The 9340-nt window shown below is 44.5% G+C and overlaps 1 protein-coding gene across 2 annotated transcripts in view; it reads left to right on the forward strand.

The window, feature by feature from the left end:
- LOC111945910 (uncharacterized) overlaps positions 1-9340 on the forward strand; it is a 120080-nt gene that overhangs the window by 49265 nt on the left and 61475 nt on the right. The window lies entirely within an intron of this gene.

Here is a 9340-nt window from a genome sequence, read left to right on the forward strand (position 1 = left end):
AAACTTGAGAAAATTGATGGATGGCAGGAGAAGAGTCTCCAAGAGCTTCTAAGGGAAGCTCAGAAGGTTTATATGAGGAGAGAAGACGAAAAACAGAAACTTCAAGCCAAAATATTAGTGGCTGCAGTAAAAGAAGTTCAAAAACACGAACAGAAACAGGGTAAACAGATACCTAAAAAACAAAAAGGATCTCAAAAGGAGGAAACTCCTCCTCGAAAGGATCCTCCTGAGTGTTTCTACTGTAAGAAAGTAGGACACATGAAAAAGGATTGCAGGAAACGAATAAAAGATGAACAAATATTTAAAGAAGATTAGGGAAGTCTTGGGCTCTTTCAAATGGGGACAGTAACAGCAAAAGAGCCCTTGATAAAATTGAAGGTAGGTCCCCACCGCCAGGAAATGAGCTTCCTGGTTGATACCGGGGCTGAGAGAAGCACCCTGCAGAAGTTGCCTATAGGGTGTGAAACGAGTAAAGAAAAAGTAATTGTAATTGGCGCAAAAGGAGATCCATTTAAAGTCTCGGTAATCAAGGAGGTGGAAATCGAGTCAGAAAATAAGATATGTTTAGGAAATTTGTTGCTTGTAGAAGAAGCAGACTACAATCTATTGGGAAGAGATATGATCATAGCTTTAGGAATAAATATCATTGTGAAAAATTCAGAATTAGTAGTGAAGGTGTTGCATTTAACTTCAAAAGATGAAAAAGAAATTGACCCCCGAGTATGGCACTCAAAGGGGGAAGTGGGAAAATTAGATATTGCTCCCATCAAAATTGAAATTGAAAATCCAGAGAATCCGATAAGGATCCGACAATACCCCATCCCAGCCGAAGGGAGGAAGGGTTTGAAATTAATAATTGACGAGCTGCTTAAAGGAGGCACGCTCGAGCCCTGCATGTCCCCACATAACACCCCCATCCTGGCAGTAAAGAAAGCCGATGGGAACTTCCGATTGGTTCAGGACTTGAGAGCTGTAAATGCTAGAACCCGAACCAGGTTTCCGGTGGTAGCAAATCCTTACACTCTACTAAACAGACTCTCACCAGAGGATGTATGGTATAGTGTAATTGATTTAAAAGATGCATTCTGGACATGTCCTCTGGATGAAGGGAGTAGGAATTTTTTCGCTTTCCAGTGGGAGGACCCAGATACCAATCGAAATCAGCAATTGCGGTGGACGGTCCTTCCACAAGGATTCGTTGAATCTCCGAACTTGTTCGGACAAGCCTTAGAGCAGCTACTCACTCAATTCACTCCAGAGGAGGGGACAAAACTATTACAATATGTAGACGATTTGCTAATCGCCGGGATCACGGAAGAGCAGGTGAAGAAATGTACCATTTCCCTGCTGAATTTTCTGGGACAAAAAGGGTTGAAAGTATCTAAATCCAAGTTGCAATTCACAGAGCCCGAAGTAAAATATCTTGGACATTGGATATCACAAGGGAAAAAGAAATTAGATCCCGAGAGGGTGGTGGGAATTCTTGAACTTCCTGCCCCACAAACCAAGAGACAAATTAGGCAATTTTTAGGGCTCATGGGATATTGCAGACAGTGGATTGAGGGATACAGTGAAAAGGTGAAATTTCTGTATGAAAGGCTAAATACAGATCGATTAAAATGGACAGGGCAAGACGAAATTAAATTCCAAGAACTAAAGAATGCCCTTGTCACTGCTCCAGTTCTAACATTACCAGACATCAGAAAAGAGTTTCAACTGTTTGTCGATATAAGTGGACAAACAGCACAGGGAGTTTTGACCCAGGAATGGGCAGAAAAGAAGAAACCCATAGGGTTTTTGTCCAAAATCCTAGATCCAGTCAGTCAGGGCTGGCCTACGTGTCTGCAAGCAATTGTGGCAGTAGCACTGTTGGTTGGGGAAGCCAAAAAAGTAACGTTTAGAGCTCCCCTGATAGTTTATACTCCACATGATGTAAGAAATATCTTACAACAAAAAGCAGAGAAATGGTTGACCGATTCAAGGCTTCTGAAATATGAAGCCATGTTAATCAGTTCGCCAGGATTGGAATTAAGGACAACCTCTGCACAAAACCCTGCGCAATTTTTGTACGGGGAACCAACGGGAAAGCTACTACATAATTGTATTGAAGCAGTGGAATTACAGACTAAAGTAAGACCCGATCTGGAGGATCAGGAATTGGAAGGAGGAGAAAAATGGTTTATCGATGGTTCCTCGAGAATGATGGAGGGAAAACGTAAATCGGGTTATGCCATCATAAACGGTATAACAGGACAGACTGTAGAATCGGGTCCCCTAAAAGCAAATTGGTCAGCACAGGCATGTGAACTCTTTGCTCTCCTAAAAGCCCTCAAAGGCTTGAAGGGAAAAAGGGGAACCATCTATACCGATTCAAGGTATGCATTTGGGATAGTGCATACCTTCGGGAAAATTTGGGAAGAAAGGGGTCTGATCAACACTAAAGGAAAAGGATTGGTACATGAGGAAATAATTAGACAAATTTTAGAAGCCGTCAGGGAGCCACTGGAGATATCTGTGGTTCATGTAAAAGGACACCAGACCGGACAACAATTCCATACAAGGGGAAACAATTTAGTGGATAAAGAGGCGAAAAGAGCGGCATTGTTGACCGTAAGTATTTCTGAGCTAGTCCCAAAGGAACCCCCAGAGGTTTCAGTGCTTCCTTCAGAAAAGGAGCAGGAAGACTTCAAAAAGGTAGGGGGACATTTCAAAGAGGGTAAATGGTGGTTACCCGACGGGAGGGAGTTGGTCCCGAAGGGGATAGCAAAAGGAATACTCAAAAGACTACATGCACAAACCCATTGGGGAACCAGGGCATTGGCTGAACAATTTTTAAAATTCTTCGGGTGTAAGGGAATCTTCGAGCTTGCAAAACAAGAGGTACAGGGATGTGTGATATGCCAAAAGGTAAACAGAGCGAATTTTCGGCAAACCAATTGGGGAGGTCGGCCAATCTCATACCGACCATTTGAAAGAATCCAAGTGGATTTCACAGAATTACCGAAAATTGGCAGAAATAAATATTTGTTAGTCATAGTAGATAAACTGACACATTGGGTAGAGGCCTTTCCCAGAGCTAAGGCTACGGCTCAAACAGTGTCTAAAATTCTACTGGAAGAAATAATTCCTAGATATGGTATTGTAGACCATATTGATTCGGACCAGGGTACACATTTCACCTCAAAAATTATCAAACAGTTGTCCGATGCGTTAGGGATCAGGTGGCAATATCATACTCCTTGGCACCCTCAGAGCTCGGGGCAAGTGGAAAGAATGAATCAGACATTGAAGTCACAAATATCCAAATTGACAATTGAAACAAAAATGTCCTGGGTCAAATGTCTCCCCTTGGCATTGTTGAATATAAGAACCATGCCGAACTCAGAAACAGGGCTGTCCCCCTTTGAAATGTTGTATGGAATGCCGTACAAGCAGGGTATGCCGGTTGAACATCCTCAAACAGAGGATGTGCAACTCCAACCTTATCTCATTTCTATAAATAAAAACTTACAGGAGTTAAGGAGAAGAGGATTGATTCCTCAAAGCAGCACATTGGGATTTCCGATCCACCAAATTCAACCAAGGGACAAGGTACTGATCAAAGTGTGGAAAGAGCAACCCCTCAGTCCTCACTGGGAAGGACCATTCCTCGTCCTCCTGACTACAGACACCGCGGTTCGTACGGCTGAAAAGGGCTGGACACACTCTTCCCGAGTGAAGAAAGTTTCGGTTCGCGACTCCCCCGAGTGGAAAATTGTAACCCCTCCGGGAGAATTGAAAATCAGGCTTCAGCGGAACAACAAATGAGCAACGAAGACAGGATAAGTTGCACCAATTTTGAATGTTATTGTTTTCCTTTTGTACATTTTAAGTGTGCATATTGTAAACAAACGCGGGTGACTCATTGTTTGGGAGGGCAAAAACCGAGAGGGTTGTGTGCCGCGTGTTACAAAGAGGAATTAGAACAGACCAACCTTTTTCTAGCACTTGCTACCCGGGTGGGTATCTTGGAACTCGACTCTCCTGAGTGGTTCCGATTTTTTCAAAAAGGATTACGAGGCCATTTGGACTGTAAAGCGGAACCTCTAATAATAGAGTGCCGCCGAAACGTAAAGGTACCGTGCAGGAGCGGCACGATCAAGGCATCTTGGTGGGCAACCTTTAAAAGGAGGTTTGCCATCAGAACGTCAAGGGCCCCTGAAGACAGTCCTTGCTGCCGAGAAGATGGTTATCCCCGCCGTATGTTCTTGTACGGGCAGAGGGAATGGCAGAGGGATGCGATTGTGGGGAATCCTGACGATCCTGAACCTAGCCATGTGCTGGACCGAGAGAATGGGCCCCGAGGCGCCTCCGGGGACGACCTCCCTGGGGAAGTGTGAGCAGTGCCAAACTGCCACGCGAACCGAGCCATGGATCACCTGCCCTCCGGAATTGCACGCAGGAGAATGTTGGGCAAACGGTACCCAAATGGACCTGTGTAAGCTGGAAGGAAAAATTTGGTGCTCCATCCCGGGGATAGGTACTGGAAAAAGGCAACCCCATAACACAGGGGAAAAAGAGGTCCAAGCGACCCATCTACGAAATAAGAGAGATATAGGAGGGGTTTCCCCAATCTCGGTCTGCGGGCAGTGTAATAAAACTGTCTGGATTGGAGGAAAGAAACAGTTGACGTTCATTGCGTATCACAGAGTCAACCCCTTGTGTTACAATAAAGCAAACTTAAAATATTGTGCCATGGGGGGGAAATTGTACTGGGAAGGGAGGAACCTGAAACACGAAACGAAAGTGTCATTCAGTAATGAACCGATAGTTTTGGATTTACTGAAAAATGACGATGATAGAGTGTGTCTGCAGTTTGATCAGGTGATCTGTTTCGCAAAAGACGAGGATGGTTCAGACCCTGAAAATAAAATAAAACAATTAACTCTTGAACTAAAGAGGCAGGAAATGGAAAATAAGAAAAAAAGACTCGAACAAGAGAGGTTAAACTCTCTCAGTGAGCAATACGAACAATTAGAAAAACAATACGATAATTGGAAGCTACCTAGCCCTAATCAGAATCTATTCATAGATCTGATGCAGGAAATAGCTACCGAATTAGGATTGACTAATTGTTGGATATGTGGTGGCCTGAAATCAGCCGAAAGATGGCCATGGAAGGGAGAAGGATTAACCCCAGAACAATTACTTAAGTGGACAGGATTGAAATTATCCAAAACAACCCGGCGACCAGAGGGGTGGGTGATTGATAAAAGAATCATTGGAACTTTTTGTGTCAGTCGGGAAGGGAATTCACCGAGCTAGTTGGTTACACCCCGTGTGTAAAAACTCTCTCGGTAAATTCAGATAAAAAGACAAAAATTTGGCAGCCGGAATCACCCGAGGGCTATTGGAGCCAATCTCGGGAAAATAATTGCGAATGGATAGATCTAATTGGTTTATGTTGGAACAAACAGGACGGGGCGAATCCCTTCCATGCCTTTCTCGGCCTGAGGGAATATTGGGAGGACCCGGCAAAACTTAACAGAGATTGGAAGGCACCGGATGGGATTTACTGGATATGCGGAAAGAAAGCATACAGTGAATTGCCCAGAAATTGGAAAGGGTCATGCACACTCGGAATAATTCGGCCTTTCTTCTTTACATTACCTAAAGATGAAAGCAGGTCTTTAGGTGCTCCCCTCTTTGAAACTCTAGCCCGACAAAAGAGGGAATTGAAACGGGAACTACCAATAGCCGGAGGTAACCACCAGTGGAAGGGGGAGGAATGGCCCGCCGAAAGAATCATACAATATTATGGACCGGCAACATGGGCAAATGATGGCAGTTGGGGATACAGGACCCCAATCTACCTCCTCAATCGGCTCATTAGGTTACAGGCTGTGGTAGAAGTTGTTTCAAACCACACTTCAGAAGCCCTGGAACTCCTAGCAAAACAACATTCTCAGATGAGAGCCTTTGTCTACCAAAACAGACTCGCTCTCGACTATTTGCTAGCTGAGGAGGGAGGAGTGTGTGGCAGATATAACGAGTCGGAGTGTTGCATGGAGATAGATGACTTCGGAGAAACTATAAAGGGTCTAGCTGCTGAAATAAAGAAAGTAGCCCATGTACCCGTCCAGAAATGGAATTCGATTTTACAAGCCTCTTGGTGGGATCAAATTTTTGGGCAAGGGGCATGGTGGAAAAAGCTAGTATTCTTTATAGGATGTTCTATTGCCGGAGTCATCTTTCTACCCTGCCTGATTCCTTGTCTGATCAGACTGATACATTCTGTCGTTCAAGGAATGCAGATTGCCTCTCTCCCAATAGACCCAGAAAAGGCACAAGGAAACACTACCCTTCTTTCAAAAATCATGAAGTTAGAAGAAGAAAAAGAGAATAGAAATGCGGTTAAGGCATTGAGGGAATTTGAAAATAAACATATGTTGTCCCCAGAAAATATAGAAGAGTTAGACCAAGAGGAAAACGACATTATTTAACCTGATATTCCTCTGAAAAAGTATGAAAACACGAATTTTTAATGTGTTCAAATTATTAGGTGGGGGACTGTAATAAAGAATTGGGTAAATAAAAATTCGGAATAAGAAGTTTAAATAAAGTATGTGTAATTATAACTAAATGAAAGTATGGAATAAGGAATTCTCCTCCAGGTCGAGGTAGAATTCCTTTTCCAAAAATCACGAATTGCAAAAGAACCCCCCCCAGATAACAGGCTTCAGCAGACTCATCAACTCGGAGGAAAGGACAGGACACAGGCCATCATAGAAACAAAAGAACCAGCCTGAAAGTCTACCTCCAGAGAAAGGCAACGCCCGGCCGATTTCGGCCGGAGACCATCAAGCAAGACAAAAGGGACGAGCCCCAGGAAGATGGTCGTTGCCAGAATCGAACACCACACCCGCCAAACCCATACTACAGAAACTCAATCAAGAAAGACAAAGAAGAGACTACTCCTCCGAGATATCCATCGGCGCTAGCCCGGATCTCTCAATCCTGCTGTGATGAAATATGTTAAAATACATACAGACTCACTTTGCATTTGAGGAGACTCTGCCCGGATACTTACTGACTCAATGTTCTAGGCCAGGAAATCCATTCACCAGACAATCAGGGACATTGGGTGAATGGAAACTGGTTGGAATTCTAGCCTGGGGACATAAAATCCCTATAAAAACCCAGGCCAGAGAACCCTCAGACGTGGATTTGGGAACACCTATACCTTGCGTATAGACCCTGTCCACCCAGCGCTGCGCTGTCCATTTATTGTGGTTTTTTCCTCGCTGTTTGTTGCTTTATTAATTTATAATAAATTAATCTTTGTTAATCTTTAATCTGCCGTTGCATTTATAACATAGTCCTGTTAATAAACTTTCTTTATTCCTTCTAACTTTTAAGCCTGTTTTGCCCTTCTCCTAATCCATATCTCACAGTGAGAAATGAGTAAGTGCCCTGGAGATTTCAGCCAGCGCTAAACCCACCACATTATTTAGTGCATTAGCCAAAAAACTCAAATTAGCGAATCTCAGCCACTGCAGCAGGCTGAAGCTGAGGATCCCCAGCCAAGCTCAGAGGGAGGAGAACAGAGCATTTGTGGGATCCTTTCCAGTCTGACTTGCTTTAGCTGGAGCCTGGGGGAGGAGAGAGCAGGAGAAGGGTTGGCTGAGTCCTCTCCCCTCTGCCTTGCCCTTCTCTGCTGGATCCTCAGTTCATCCCACACCCACCCCCAGACTCCAGCCCCATCCTACTGGTGGTCAGGAGATTAAAAGAGATAAAGAGGAGATAAAATAGATAGAGAGAAGAGAAAAAGTGAAGTTTGAATGCAGCTTAAATATGGAAGAAATACGTATGTTACTGACTGCTGAGAGTTCCAAGGGAGCTGAAGGGTTTGGGAAGGGCCAGGAGCCCGTGAAGGGCTCAGGAGTTGCTGCTGCCGGGAGGGAGGAAATGCACCAATGGCTCCCAGCAGAGTCTGTGCTTTGAGGCTCTTTCCCAAACAGCTGCAGGAGGGAAAGCAGCTGAGTTTGGAGGAAGAGTTTTCTGCTGAGGTTTCCTGTTTGGAGCTGTCACAAGCTTGAGCTGCTCAAGGGAAACGCGGCTCTGCTTCCAGCAGGGCCCAACTGCCCGGGAGCACAACTTGGTTCCCTGGCCCTGAGCCAACGGGCAGCAGCAGCTTCTGTTCCCTCCTGGCTCTTGTGTCATTTCCAGCAGCACAGGACACACCAATAAAAGCTCCTCCAGAACATGCCATGATAAATGTTATAATTGCAATAGCAAAATAGTGTTAATATAAAAAACAGTTTATTATAAAACAATTTCAATCAAAAGCAATGAGAGAAAAACCACAATAAAGAAATCAGCCCAGCGCCAGGTGGACAGGGGTCTGCACCCAGAGGTACAGATTTTCCCAAATCCACGAAGGAGGGATTGCAGTCCAGGGTTTTTATAAGGATTTTCGTATCCTGAGGTAAAACCCAGGGTAGGTACAGTCCAACAAAGAGTCTAGATGTGCGGTTGAATAGATTTTCCGGAACTGTTGAGCTGAATCAATAGTCAACTGGGCAGAGTCTTTTTACATGCGAATGTTTCTGGGTGTCTTCTGATTGCATCTCTTGGTTGGATTCCCGGGGTGGAGTGTCTAGATTGGGTGTGAAGCAGATAGATATCTCAGCTGGGCTACTCTCATTGTCTGCCTTGATTGCCTGTGTCCTGCTCTTTATCTCGGGCTGATAAGCATCCATACTACATTTTATATCTTTACATTATTATAAATATAACATATATTTCTTTATTCCCTTTCACGAATTTTTATCCAATGTCACATTTATCACAATAAACACAACCTGATTTCATTGCATGAAGGAGCTCTGACAGTCCCACGGGCTCAGGTTTGTCAGTGAACAGAGCAGGAAAAAGCACAGACACATTCCCTGCACAGGGAATTCACAGGAGGAAAGTGCAGCGCTGGAGGATGTGCTTGGATACAACGTTCCCACGGCAGTTTTGGGGATAAAATCATCAGCAGAGAGAAAAGAAAAAGTTCTACCAAGGGTGGGCTGGGGAGGGCTGGTGCTTCCCGTGAGGCTCCTGAAGCTCAAGAGGACAAAGCCCAGACCTTGTCCAAGCTGGGAGCGGGGTCTGAGCCAGAAACCAGGGGGTGGCAGAGACATTGCTGCTGAAGGGCTTCAGATTGCCAAAGCTAAAGTGTCCAGTATCAAGGAACAACTTGAGGTTACGGAAGTCCCAGTGCCCACGTTCCATCCCCTCATTTCAAGCTGAAAGCGGAGCTCCACTTGTGACTCGGCTTTTTAATAAAGAACATAAAAATTCAATAAAGTTC

Source organism: Cyanistes caeruleus, chromosome 31, assembly GCF_971803275.1.
Source record: "Cyanistes caeruleus chromosome 31, bCyaCae1.hap1.1, whole genome shotgun sequence".
In the NCBI taxonomy this organism is placed as follows: domain Eukaryota; kingdom Metazoa; phylum Chordata; class Aves; order Passeriformes; family Paridae; genus Cyanistes; species Cyanistes caeruleus.